Source organism: Heterodontus francisci, chromosome 1, assembly GCF_036365525.1.
Source record: "Heterodontus francisci isolate sHetFra1 chromosome 1, sHetFra1.hap1, whole genome shotgun sequence".
Taxonomy (NCBI): domain Eukaryota; kingdom Metazoa; phylum Chordata; class Chondrichthyes; order Heterodontiformes; family Heterodontidae; genus Heterodontus; species Heterodontus francisci.
In genome coordinates, this window is record NC_090371.1 from 245,310,866 (window position 1) to 245,325,967 (window position 15,102).

Consider the following 15,102-nt stretch of genomic DNA (forward strand, 5'->3'; position numbering starts at 1 on the left):
CAGGGTGGATGTGGAAAGGATGTTTCCCCTTGTGGGAGAATCTCGAACTAGGGGATCACTGTTTAAAAATAAGGGGTCGCCCATTTAAGACAGAGATGGGGAGAAATTTTTTCTCTCAGAGGGTCGTGAGCCTTTGGAATTCTCTTCCTCAAAAGGCGGTGGAAGCAGAGTCTTTGAATATTTTTAAGGCAGAGGTAGATAGATTCTTGATAAGCAAGGGGGTGGAAGGTTATCGGGGGTAGGTGGAAATGTGGAATAATCAGTTCAGCCATGAACTTATTGAATGGCGGAGCAGGCTCGAGGGGTCGAGTGGCCTATTCCTGCTCCTAATTCGTATATTCATATTACCCATCCCTAATTGCCTTTGAGAAGGTGGTGGTGAGCTGCCTTCTTGAACCGCTGCAGTCATTGGAGTGTAGGTACATCAACAGTGATGTTAGGAAGGGGGTTCCAGGATTTTGACCCAGTGACAGTGAAGTCATGACAATATAATTCCAAGTCATGATGATCAGTGGCTTGGAGGGGAACTTGCAACTGGTGGTGTTCCCATGCATCTGCTGCCATTGTCCTTCTAGGTGGTAGAGGTCACGAGTTTGGAAGGTGCTGTTGAAGGAGCCTTGGTGAATTGCTGCAGTGCATCTTGTAGATGGTACACACTGCTGCCACTGTGTCAGTGGTGAAGGGGGTGCATGTTGAAGGTTGTGGATGGGGTGCCAATCAAGCAGGCTGCTTAGTCCTAGATGGTGTTGAGCTTCTTGAGTGTTGTTGGAACTGCATCCATCCAGACAAGTGGAGAGTATTCCATCACACTTCTGACTTGTGCCTTGTAGATGGTGGACAGGCATTGGAGAGACAGGAGGTGAGTTACTTGCTGCAGAATTCCCAGCCTCTGACTTGCTTTAGGAGCCACAGTATTTATGTGGCTGGTCCAGTTCAGTTTCTGGTCAATGTAAGCCCCAGGATGTTGATAGTGAGGGATCCAGTGATGGTAATGCCATTGAATGTCAAAGGGAGATGGTTGGATTCTCTCTTGTTTGAGATGTTCATTGCCTGGCACTTGTGTGGTGCAAATGTAACTTGCCACTTATCAGCCAAGCCTGAATGTTGCCCGTGTCTTGTTGCATATGGACACAGGCTGCTTCAGTTGAGAATGGTGCTGAACACTGTACAATCATCAGCTGAAGATGGTTGGGCCTAGGACGCTACACTGAGGAACTCCTACAGTGATGTCCTGGGACTGAGATGATAGACCTCCAACAATCACAACCATCTTCCTTTGTGCTAGCAATGACTCTAACCAGCGTAGAGTTTTCCCCCTGATTCTCATTGACCTCAGTTTTGCTAGGGCTCCTTGATGCCAATGCTACCTTGATGTCAAGGGCAGTCACTCTCACCTCACCTCTGGAGTTCAGCTCGTTTGTCCTTGTTTGGACCCAGGCTGTAACGAGGTCAAGAGCTGAGTGGCCCTGGCAGAACTCAAACTGAGCATCAGTGAGCAGGTAATTGCTGAGTAAGTGCCGCTTGATAGCACTGTCAATGACCCCTTTGCTGATGAGCAAGAGTAGACTGATAGGGTGGCAATTGGCTGCGTTGGATTTGTCCTGCTTTTTGTGGATAGGACATACCTGGGCAATTTTCCACATTGCCGGGTAGATGACAATGCTGCAGCTGTACTGGAACAGTTTGGCTAGGGGAGCGGCTAGTTTTGGAGCACAGGTCTTCAGTACTATTGCTGGAATGAACTCAGGGCTCATAGCCTTTGCCCTATCCAGTGCGTTCAGCTGTTTCTTAATATCACGTCGAGTGAATCAGATTGGCTGAAGACTGGCATCTGTGATACTGGGGACCTCAGGAGGAGGCAGAGATGGATCATCCACTCAGCGCTTCTAACTAAAGATGGGTGCTTCAGCCTTGTCTTTTGCACTGATGTGCTGGGCTCCCCCATTGTTGAGGATGGGAATATTTGTGAAGTCTCCACCTCCTCCTGTTAGTTCTTTAATCATCCACCACCATTCATGACTGGATGTGGCAGGACTGCAGAGCTTAGATCTGATCTGTTGTTTGTGGGATCACTTAGCCCTGTCTATCGCATGCTGCTTCTACTGTTTGGCATGCATGTAGTCCTGTGCTGTAGCTTCACCAGGCTGACGCCTCGTTTTTAGGTATGCCTGGTGCTGCTCCTGGCATGCCCTCCTGCAGTCTTCATTGAACAAGAGTTGGTCCCCCGGCTTGATGGTAATGGTAGAGTGGGGGAAATGCCAGTCCATGAGGTTACAGATTGTGGTTGAATACAATCCTGCTGCTGCTGATGGTCCACAGCGCCTCGTGGATGTCCAGTTTTGAGTTGCTATATCTGTTTGAAATCTATCCTATTTAGCACGGTGGTAGCGCCACACAACATGTTGGTGGGTATCCTCAATATGAAGATGGGACTTCATCTCCACAAGGACTATGCGGTGGTCACTCCTACCAATACTGTCAAAAGATGCATCTGCAACAGGTAGATTGATGAGGAAAAGGTCAAGTAGGTTTTTTCCCCTTGTTGGTTCCCTCACCATCTGCTATAGACCCAGTCTAGCAGCTCTGTCCTTTAGGACAGTAATGGTGCTACTGAGCCACCCTTGGCGATGGACATTGAAGCCCCTCCCCTAGAGTACATTCCGTGCCCTTGCTACCCTCAGTGCTTCTTCCAATTGTGTTCAACATGGAGAAGCACTGATTCATCAGCTGAGGGGGGCAGGGGTGGCGATAGGTGGTAATCAGCAGAAGATTTCCTTGCCCATCTTTCATCTGATGCCATGAGACTTCATGGGGTGCAGAATCAATGTTGAGGACTTCCAGGGCAACTCCCTCCCGACTGTATACCACTGTGCTGCCACCTCTAGTGGATCTGTCCTGCTGGTGGGACAGGACATACCCAGGGATGGTAATGGTGGTATAATAAAAGCAAAATACTGCGGGTGCTGGAAATCTGAAATAAAAACAAGAAATGCTGGAACCACTCAGCAGGTCTGGCAGCATCTGTGAAAAGAGAAGCAGAGTTAACGTTTCGGGTCAGTGACCCTTCTTCGGAACTGACAAATATTAGAAAAGTCACAGGTTATAAGTAGGTGAGGTGGGGGTGGGGCAAGAGATAACAAATGAGGTCGAGATTGGACCAGGCCACATAGCTGACCAAAAGGTCACGGAGCAAAGGCAAACAATATGTTAATGGTGTGTTGAAAGACAAAGCATTAGTACAGATTAGGTGTTAATACACTGAATATTGAACAGCAGCAAGTGCAAACCTGAAAAAAAAACAGTGGGTAAGCAAACTGAACAAACTAAGATGAAATGAAATAAATGCAAAAAAAAGATTGTAAAAAATGTAAAAAAGAATGTAAAAAAAAAGGAAGAAAAAATAACTAAAAATGAAAGTAAAATGGGGGGCTGTCATGCTCTGAAATTATTGAATTCAATGTTCAGTCCAGCAGGCTGTAGTGTGCCTAATCGGTAGATGAGATGCTGTTCCTCGAGCTTGCGTTGATGTTCACTGGAACACTGCAGCAATCCCAGGACAGAGATGTGAGCATGAGAGCAGGGGGGAGTGTTGAAATGGCAAGCAACCGGAAGCTCAGGGTCCTGCTTGCGGACTGAGCGGAGATGTTCCGCAAAGCGGTCTCCCAGTCTGCGCTTGGTCTCCCCAATGTAGAGGAGACCACACTGTGAGCAGCGAATACAGTATACTACATTTAAAGAAGTACAAGTAAATCGCTGCTTCACCTGAAAGGAGTGTTTGGGGCCTGGGATAGTGAGGAGAGAGGAGGTAAATGGGCAGGTATTACACCTCCTGCGATTGCAGGGGAAGGTGCCATGGGACGGGGACGAGGTGGTGGGGGTAATGGAGGAGTGGACCAGGGTGTCGCGGAGGGAACGATCCCTTCGGAATGCTGACAGGGGAAGGGAGGGGAAGATGCGACAGGTAGTGGCGTCACGCTGGAGATGGCGGAGGATGATCCTTTGGATATGGAGGCTGATGGGGTGAAAAGTGAGAACAAGGGGAACCCTGTCACGGTTCTGGGAGGGAGGGGAAGGGGTGAGGGTAGAGGTGCGGGGAATGGGCCGGACACGGTTGAGGGCCCTGTCGACCAGAGTGGGGGGAAATCCTCGGTTGAGGAAAAAGGAGGTCATATCAGAAGCACCGTCATGGAAGGTAGCATCATCAGAGCAGATGCGTCGGAAACGGAGAAACTGGGAGAATGGAATGGAGTCCTTGCAGGAGGTAGGGTGTGAAGAAGTGTATTCGAGGTAGCTGTGGGAGTCGGTGGGCTTATAATGGATATTAGCAGACAACCTATCCCCAGAGATGGAGACGGAGAAGTCGAGGAAGGGAAGGCAAGTGTCAGAGATGGACCATGTAAAGGTGAGAGAAGGGTGGAAATTGGAAGCAAAGTTGATAAAGTTTTCCAGTGCGGGGCGGGAGCAGGAAATGGCACCGATACAGTCATCAATGTACCGTAAAAAGAGTTGGGGGAGGGGGCCTGAGTAGGACCTGGTAATGGTGGTGTCTGGGACATTGCCTGTAAGGTATGATTCCGTGAGTATGACTATGCCAAGCTGTTGCTTGACTAGCCTGTGGGGCAACACTCCCAATTTTGGCACAAGCCCCCAGATGTTAGTAAGGAGGGCTTTGCAGGGTTGACAGGGCTGGGTTGGCTGTTGTTGTTTCCAGTGCCGAGGTCGATGCTGGATGGTCCGTCAGGTTTCATTTTTTTTCTTAGACTTTGTAGCGGTTTGATGCAACTGAGTGACTTGCTAGGCCATTTTTAGAGAGAATTTAAGAGTTAATCACATTGCTGTGGGTCTGGAGTCATAAGTAGGCCAGACCAGGTAAGTCTGGCAGATTTCCTTCCCTAAAAGACATTAGTGAACCAGATGGGTTTTTTCAACAACTGACAATGGTTTCATGGTCACCATTAGACTAGATTTTAATTCCAGATTTATTGATTGAATTCAAATTTCACCATCTGCCACGGTGGGATTCAACCAATGTCCACAGCACATTAGCCTGGGCCTGTGAATTACTAGTCCAGTGACATTACCACTATCAAGAACTGCAGTGGTCCTAACACCAACCCCAGGGGAATCCCACTGTATACCTCCCACCAGGCCTGAAAACAACCATTCACCCTGACTCTGTTTCCTATCACTCAGCCAACCTCATATCAATGCTGCCACTGTCCCTTTTATGCCATGGGCTTTAACTTTACTGACAAGCATGTTGTGTGGTACTTTATCAAACACCTTTTTGTAAATCCATGTACACCACATCACACGCATTACCCTCATCAACCTTCCCTGTTACTTCATGGTAAAACTCAATGAAATTAGTTAAACATGACTTTTTTTAACAAATCCATGCTGGCTTTCCTTATTTGTCCAAGTGACTGTTAATTTTGTCCTGGGTTATAGTTTGTAAAAGCTTTCCCACCACTGAGACTAAACTAGCTGGTCTGTAGTTGATGGGCTTATCCTTATACCCTTTTTTGAACAAGGGTGCAACTTTTGCAATTCTCCAGTACTCTGGCATCACCCCTGTATCTAAGGAGGATTGGAAGATTATGGCCAGTACCTCTGAAATTTCCACCCTTAGGCATCTGATATGGTCCGGGTGACTTATCAACTTTAAGTACAGCCAGCCATTCTAATATTCCTCTTCAGCAATTTTTAGCCCAACCAGTGTCTCAACTACCTCCTCTTTCACTGCGAATTTGGCAGCAACTTCTTCCTTGGTGTTACAACCAGGTGAAAAAGGTGTCTAGGGGTCCCTCTCAGCCTTCACCTGGTCTTACTGTAACAGGGTTTAATTTTAAACATACCGTGTTTTGAGCTCCCCCTTGGTGAATCCTTGTTCACCGCTTTCCAATTATAAGGCAAAGAAATGAGCACAAACAGGATTTCTTAGGTTTAAAGAAGATAAGTGAAATTTTATTAAACTTAAACTCTAATTCGGTTGATGCCTATGGATACACGATGTGCCCAAGCTAGCATTCATATGCGATACCCACATGCAAATAGAGACAGAAAAGAGCAGAAGAAAAATAAAGTGGAACGGTTTGAAGTCTGAAGAGTTTGTTACGGTTCTTTGAGCTCACTGTAGAGTCCTTTTGTAGGTTGATCTTGCTTTTCGTTGGGGCCCAGTATTCTTCTTAACCCTTGTTCACTGTAGGAGACTTTTCTCTCTTGGGGTTCATGTGTCTTCAATGGATTTTGAAGCGGATAAGAAAGAGATGGGAGCCGACAGGAAAGAGATGTTCTCAGTTGAGGAGCAAAGAGCTTTCTGTCTTCAAACACTGTTTCTCCAATTTAAAACTCTCAGTTCAAACTCTGCAACAGCCAGTTAGTCATGTGACTAAACTGGTCTGACCACGTCTGTTCTGTGTATTGGAAGCAGGGGATCGCTCCTTTGTTCCAACACTGTCTGCTAGTGATATGCAAAAATATCTTTCCGGCGAGGGGCCTTCAACCCCTTGTAATAGGCCTTCTCTTCTTCCCAGCCAGCAACAATCTGAGATTGAATGTCCAGGTGGCAAAATTAATGTGCCTCATTCTTGGCAGATGGGGCCTGCATGACATTGGTAAAGACAAATGCAAAATATTCATTTAGTACCTCAGCCATATTCTCTGCTTCCATGTGTAAATCTCTTTTTTGGTTCCTAATCAGCCCTACTCCTCCTTTTACCACCCTTTTACTATTTATTTGCCGATAGAAGACTTTTGGATTCCCTTTTATGTTGGCTGCCAGTCTCTTTTCCTACTCTCTCTTTGCTGTTCTTACTTCTTTTTTCACTTTGCCTCTGAACTTTCTATATTCAGCCTGGTTCTCTCTTGTATTATCAACCTGACATCTGTCATACACACCCTTTATCTGCTTCATCTTACTGTCTATCTCTTTCGTCATCCAGGGAGCTTGGGCTTCGATTGTCTTACCTTTCTCCCTCTTGGGAATGTACCTCAACTGTAGCTGAACTATTTCCTCCTTAAAGACAGCCAATTGTTCAATTACAGTTTAGTCTGCCAATCTTTCATTCCAATTTACCTGCGCCAGATCCCTTCTCACCCTACTGAAATTGGCCCTCCCCCAGTGAATTAATTTACTCTGGATTGCTCTTTGTCCTTTTCCATACCTATCCTAAACCTTATGATACTATAATCACTGTCCCCTAAATGTTCCCCTATCGACACTTGCCTAATCTAATTTCCTAGAACCAGCAATGCCTCCTTCCTTGTTGAACTGGAAACATAAATTCTCCTGAATACACTTCAGAAACTCTTCTCACTCTCTGTCCTTTACACTGTTACTATCCCAGTTCATCTTAGGATAATTCAATCCCCCCCCCCCATTATAACTACTCTATACTTTTTGCACCTCTCTGTAATTTCCGTACACATTTGCTCCTCTATATCCATTCCACTAGTTGGAGGTCTATAGAATAGTACCATTACTAGTGTAATGGTACCTTTATTGTTTCTTAACTCTAGCCAAATAGGTTCTGTTCTTGACCCTTCTAAGACATCCTCTCTGTGCGCACTGTAAATATAACCCTTAATCAATACTGCCATACTTCCTCCTTTCTTTCCTTCCCGATCTTTCCAGAACACCTTGTATTTAGGAGTATTTAGTATCCAGTAGTGGCCTTTCTTAAGCCAGGTCTCCCTTATCACTACAACACCATACTCCTGCATAGATGGAGCAGTTGGGGTGATGCTCATAAGGAGGCAGCGCAGAGTGCCTCTATAGGCCCTTCAGAGGATGCCAAGAGAGGCACAGAGGGAAGCTGTAGGCTTTTCTAAGAAGGAGTCAAACCTGGGAAGGAGACAGGAGAGTGGGAACTGTTGGGGTAGGCATTTGGGAGGGCAAAGTGCCTGAGAGAGAAAATGAAAGGAGGAATGACGACAGGAGAGAAGTGAAAAGAAGTTAAAAAAAAGTGGGGGTAAATCTTCTACATGGCTCTGTGTCAAATTTTGTTTGATAATGCTGCTGTGAAGCACCTCTGTAAAAGGCTCTATATAAATACAAGTTGTTGCTGTTGCTAACAACTTTGTAAACAAAATAACATGTTCCTCATTCCCAACTGAAGTCATGAACCATTAACAACAGTATTCCATTTATGACAGTCACTGTAGTGGCGTAGAAAATAGTTTCAGGGCAGTAAATTAAATAACACCTTCTCTTTGCTTATCACTGGCCATGGACAGTAGCATGGACAAAATAAAATTAGGCAGCCTTTGTTAACCAGACATCTCCCTATTTCTCTAGTATTGATGATTGGGAGCAATTTCGAACCTGCCAGTAGCCCATTTTTAGAAACATAGAAACAGGAGTAGGCCAGTCAGCCTCTCAAGCCTGTTCTGCCATTCAATTAGATCATGGCTGCTCTGTATCCTAATTCCATTTACCCACATGGCTCCAAGTTCTTTAATACACTTGGCTAGCAAAATCTATTGATCACAGATGTAAAATTATTAATTGAACTAGCATCCACTACATTTTGTGCAAAAAAGAGTTTCGCATTTCTACCATCTTTTGTGTCAAGAAGTGTTTCCTAACTTCTCTCCTGAATGGTCTCGTTTTTAATTTAAGATTATACCCCTTGTCCTGGAATCCTTCACCAGTGGAATTTTCTCTACGTAACAATCCTTAAAACCTCAACCAAATTACCTCTTAATTTCTATATCCAGAGAACATAATTTGTGTAATCGTTCCTCATATTTAACCCTTGGAGCTCTGGTAACATTTTGGTGAATCTGTGCTTCACTTCTTCCAAGACCAATATATCCTTTCTAAGATACAGTGCCCAGAACTGTACACAGTACACCAGATGTGCTAACCAGGACTTTGTATAGCTGTGGAAAAACATCCCCCCTTTTATAATCTAGCATTCTTGTTACAAAGGATAACATTCCATTAGGCTTCATGACTTTTTGTACCTGTTACGACCGGGTGAGAAAAGGGTTTAGGGATTCCCTCTCAGCCTTTTCCTGGTTTGGCCATAGCAGAGTTACATTTTTGTAACACCATGTTTTTAGCTTCCCCTCAGTGAATCTTTGTTCACTGCTCTCCAACTGTAATGGTAAGGAAATTAATCAGACAGGTTTTCTTAGACTTAAACAAGAAAGGTGTATGGTTATTAACCTTAACTCTAATTTGGTTAAAACTACTAAAAATAGCGACATGACCACGCTAGCATGCACAGACAATAAACACACACGCAGATAGAGACAGAAAAGGAGAAAGAATCAAGGGGAAAGGTTTTGAGCAATTGCTAGAGTTCATTCACTGTCTTTTGAGTTAGATGTAAAGTCTTTGGTTGCAGTTAAATCTTGCCATCTTGTTGGGCCCAGTACACACTTCCAAACTTGCTTTGATAGGTTTCTGACTTCTTGAAATCCTGTTGCAGCCTCTTATTTTCATGTGAGAGAGAGAGAGAAGGGAGATACTCTCTCTTCAAATTCAGTTGCCGTTTGACTTCAAACTGTTCTGTGAACACAATTCAAACCAAACCTGGGCCAGCAGGCCAGTCATGTGACTAGCTCTTTTTTTCAGGACAACGTGCCTGGCGAGACTTTATAGATTCTTTTAGTCTTAGTGGGCATCCTCAATAGGGAGCTGGAATGCTGACCTTCACACATTCAATGTCTTTTGATCAAAATCCATTTGGTTAATTGAATCAGGGAGCAGTTCCATTGTCTTCTCCAGGCAACTGTTTCTTAGAATGCAAATGTTTCCAGCCACTGTCCTTTTAGAATGCAGGTGCAGCCATGTTTTCAGTCCAGTAAGAATTTAAAATTAATGTTCCATATGACGAGATTAATATGCCTCATTCTTGGCAGGTGTGGTTTGCATCACAACTCCACATCCAGTGGAATGAAATGCGATTTTAGAACAGCATTTCATTAAAGAAGAATAGAGAGAAGAGTAAGTACAGGAAAACACACATGCATTTCTCTCATTCATTCTCATTCATTCAGAAATCCTAAAAATTGTTACTGCCTGTCTTTCCTTTGTAGCAGTGCTGCTTTAAACTGCCCCTTTTCCCTTGAGATGGGTCCAGCTATGTGTTGCCCCAAAGGGGTGTGAAGTTTCTTCACTATAAGTCTGCAATGGTTTGAGAATGGGCATCCCAGTAAACATGTGATTTCTGGGGAGGTATGCAGTTTGCACATTTCCATGACTGTCTAGGGTGCCTTTGTTCCTGTTGAGCTCGGCAGGGAAAGGGTTAGATTTAACTAGCCCTTGGTTGGAGTTCTGCTCATGAGAGTCAGTGGTGGGTGGATCCATTCTGAACTCTCTTTCAGTGCGTTGATGAGTCATGCAAGGGCTTTTCACCTTAGGGGATGGTTGGTTCCCTTTTCTCCTGACAATGGGGTGGAATTCTTTGCAAATTTTCCCTTTGGCCCAGAGGACACTCCTGCTTGCAGATATTTGTCCAGATTCTACTGCACTCCCCTGAGGCATTTCAAATAGGTAAGGCATCACCCTCATGGTTTCTGTGCCTTCTTGAAGACTTTCTTTGACTCTGCAGGTTTCTGTAAATGCTGTTAGCAACTCTGGTGGGGTGCTTCTGGTGTCTGCATTTACATAGGAGGATGTGGGGTCTAATTTTTCCAACATTTCGGGGTTGGCTGACCTGACAGTAGGGACTTCCTTTAACCTGTCCTCTTCGTCCCTTTTTCACCTTTCCTCTCTAACCTTTTGCCAGCCATAAGGCCTGCCTGCCTGCCTGTCCCCTTTTGTTCTTGGCAGGGATCCCTTGCAGTTCACCAACCCTCTGCTGGAGGGTCCTCCAACACCGGTACAGGACATAAGGGTGCAGGTTTCACTGTAGATTGGGGTTTCCCCTCAACCTGGCACATGTGGCAACTCCTGCAGTACTCCACCACATCTTTGTGGAGTTTTGGCCAGTCAAACTGCTGTCTTATGTGGGCTTTGATTTTTTTGTATACAGACATGAGCAGCCACCATAAACTCATGGGCCATTCTTAATATTTCTCTCCGGTACCTCTGCAGCACCACTAACCACTGTCCACAGTGAACCACTGTGCACTCCTTGCTCTCAGGTCTGTGAGGAGAACTCCACTTCCTCATTAGTACCTCATTCTTTAAATAGTAGCAGTCAGGGACTCCCTTTGCTTCAATTTCAGACTGGGCAGCATGTGCTAAATCTCTCAGTACTGGGTCAGCTCGCTGAGCCTCACCTAGGGAAGATTCATTTAACTCATTCCCTGGTTCTTATAACTTTCCAAAGAAAGTCTTAGACAGACAGACCTCATGGTCATCTGCCTGCAGTGCTAATTCAGTCTCCTCTGGGGGAGCTGGTTTGGCCCCATTCAGGGAAACTGTCTCCTGCCACTGCCCTGTCCCTCTGACCTCCTGCGGTCTCTGATTCACTACTGGGGAAGTTACCACCTTCGCCCCTGCCAGATCATTACCTAAGAGCAGGTCAACCCCGTTTATAGGCAAACTAGGGACAATCCCTACGGTCACTGGTCCCGAAACTAGGTCGCACTCCAAGTGCATTTGACGTAAAGGTACAGGCGTACACTGCCCTCCAGTACCATTTACCATCATTCTGGTATTTACTGCACTCTCTGGGGGAAAGTTCAGGCCTTTTCCCAGTAAAATGGATCTAATGGCCCCTGTGTCCCTGAGGATTACTATGGACTTGTTTTCCCCACTCAAGGGGTATGGGGTTACTCTCCCTTCAGACACAAAGTCCTGATAACCTTCAAGAATCCTGTTAGATTTTCCTGTACCTACAGCAGTACGTTTCCTGGCCTTAATACTGCTGCAGTTAAAGCCACAGCTTGTTCAGCTGTGCTTTCCATCAGGGTCCTTTCTCCTTCACTGAGCAGGTGTGCCATGATTACCCCTACAGGCTTTCCCCATAGTTTGCAGCAGCATCTTAGATGACTTGCTTTATTACAATGGAAGCACACAGGTTTCTGGGTCTCACTCCTACTTACAGCACCTTCCCTTTTGGCTGGACGAGGTCCCTGTGTCTCCTGCTTTTCTCTCTCTCCCAGGACTGCTTGGGCTTCTATCCTCTGTCCTTTTTGGATTTGTGGGGGTGATTAGGAAAGGTTTTCCCCTGGGGAACCGACTTAGAGATGAGAGCAAACTCATCAGCCAGAACTGCGGCTTGCCTGGCTCTATGAATTTTTTGTTCCTCTACATGTGTCTTTATGGAGAGTGGGAGAGAGTTTTTAAATTCCTCGAACAAAATTACCTGAGATTTTCGAAGCTGGGCTGCACTTTAAGAGCCCTCAACCACTGGTCAAAAGCCAGCTGCTTATTTCTCAAACTCCAAGTAAGTTTGATCAGCTTGCTTCTTTAGGGTTCGAAATTTCTGGCGATAGGCTTCCGGTACTAGCTCATATGCCCCAAGGATAGCATTTTTTGTCAGTTCATAATTTGATGAACTCTCATCTGGCAACAGGGAATAAACCTCATGGGCTTTTCCTGTTAATTTGCTTTGTAGCAGGAGAGTCCAAGCCTCAGCCGGCCACTTTAGCTGCCTTGCAAGTTTTTCAAACAATACAAAAAATGTTTCCATGTCTCCCTCATTGAATTTTGGGATCAGTTCAGTAAATTTTAACAATTCAGTACCCAGCCCTGAATTACGATCCTCCATATTGGCCATGCTTTCACTGGGGTTATTCTGTCACCTCCTAGTTAACTCAAGCCGCCTCAGCTCTCTCTCCTCGCATTCCTTCTGGAAGGTTCTTTCTCTCTCCTCTATCTCTTTTTCTTTCTCCTGTCTCTCTGTTTCTGTTTCTCCTAATTCAAGCTTCTTCTGTTCCAATTGTATCTTTGATAGCAATAATCTGTCGGAGTCTATTTCTAACCCTGTTTCTGCTTCTTCAGATTCAAGGAAAAAATGGTTGACCACTTGTCCTCAGAGTTCAGACACTCTAGCCTCGGCACGGATAGTGATCCTACACTGCTCAGCCATTTTATTCAACTCTTCCATCGATAGTGCTTTTAACTTATCCCAACTCACCCTGGCTTGGGGAGTTACTGGCTTCAGTCGTAGACATGTTAGTATTCTAGTACACACAACCACAAGAAAACCTGTATTGAAATCTTTTCTCTTTTTTTTGATTGGGATCAATTTGACTTTCCACTTCCAATTTCTCATTTGTCTGTGGTTGAATCCCAGACAAGCCCCCAAATTTCTGTTATGACCAGGTGAGAAAGGGGTCTAGGGGGTTCCCTCTGGTTTGGCCGTAACAGGGGTAAGTTGTTAAAACACCATGCTTTTAGCTTCCCCTCAATGAATTCTTGTTCACTACTTTCCACTTGTAATGGCAAAGAAATCAACCAGACAGGTTTACTTTTTTTAAACAATAAAGATGTAAGTTTATTAACCTCTAATTCGGTTAAAACTACTAAAAATACGCGACATGACCACTCTAGCATGCACACATAATAAATACACACGCAGATAGAGACAGAAAAGGAGAAAGAATCAAGGAGAAAGGTTTGAAGCAATAGCTGGAATTAATTTACTGTCTTTTGTGACCGATGTAAAGTCTTTGGTTGCAGTTAAATCTTGCCATCTTGTTGGGGCCCAGTTCACACTTCCAAGCTCGCTTCGATGGTTTTCTCTCTTTTTGAAATCCAGTTGCAGTCTCTTCTTTTCGTCACAGAGAGTGGGAGATGCTCTCTCTTCAAATTCAGTTGCAGTTTGACTTCAAAATGTTCTGTGAACACACTTCAAACCAAACCTGGGTCAGCAGGCCAGTCATGTGACTAGCTCTTTTTTTCGGGACAACCTACCTGGCGAGGTTCAGTGGATTCTTTCAATCTTAGTGGGCATCCTCAGTAGAGACTTGGATGTTGACCTTCACACACTCGATGTCTTTTGATCAAAATCCATTTGGTTAATTGAATTAGGAGCAGTTCTATTGTCTTCTCCAGGCAACTGTCTCTTAGAATGCAAATGTTTCCAGCCACTGTCCTTTTAGAATGCAGGTGCAGCCATGTTTTCAGTCCAGTAAGAGATTAAAATTAATGTTCCATTAGACGAGATTAATATGCCTCATTCTTGGCAGGTGTGGTTTTCATCACAAACCTAACAGTTACTTTTTAGTGATCTGTGCACGTGGTTCCCTAAATCTCTTTGGATCTCCACTGTTCCCAGCTTTTCAGTATTTAAAAATAGTCAGATGCATCCTTTTTTTGGTCCAAAATGGATGACCTCACACAGCATTGACATCCATCTGCCAATGGTTTTCCCACTCACTCAATTTATCACTGTCTCTTTATAATGTTATGCTCCTATCTTCACTACTTATTATGCTACCAATCTTTGTGTCAGCAGCAAACTTTGTTTTTACTTTGACTTTGTTATGTAAATCAATAATAAATATAGTAATTAGTTTCCACAAATGACAAGTCACAAATTGAGTTCACATCAACTGTGACACTGTTACCCATTTCTGTACATGGTCATTATATTTTTCTCTGCTCCTTTTGGCTACATAGCACAAACCTAGCGGTGAAGCTGTACAACTACAAACTGAGAGTCTTTATTATAAAATGGATGGATCTTTATATATAAAGTTCAAATGTTTAACTAGAAATCTTAATGACTTCGTTTTTTACAATGAAAAGGTAACAATATTTTCATTGGTGTCTAGTAATTCAAGAGACCTTATATAATTTTGGATTATCCATTGGTACAGTCTCCTCAGTCATGATCATATAAATACTTCTTAACTAACAAGAGCTAGCTAGTGCTACCGGTTTTGTCTGGTTAACAAAGTAAGACAGAGGATTTGTTCAGCACTGAACTGGTAGTAAAGCACTGGCAGTATTGGTAGAGTCTTGGCAGTGGCTGTACGTGTACGTGACCTCTGATCCTACATTTTCAAGCATGATATATATTATGTCAGCAACCATGTCAGCAAACTCTTTTCTTGTGTCTGCAAACCATAATTATGACAGGAATATTTTGCACAGCAACTGTGTGGGTTGAGTGTAATGATCCTTTTACAATGTCAATGCTCTCATTTTTGTCTTGTACATATATTTGGACTGGTAATTGAGCAGTAGCT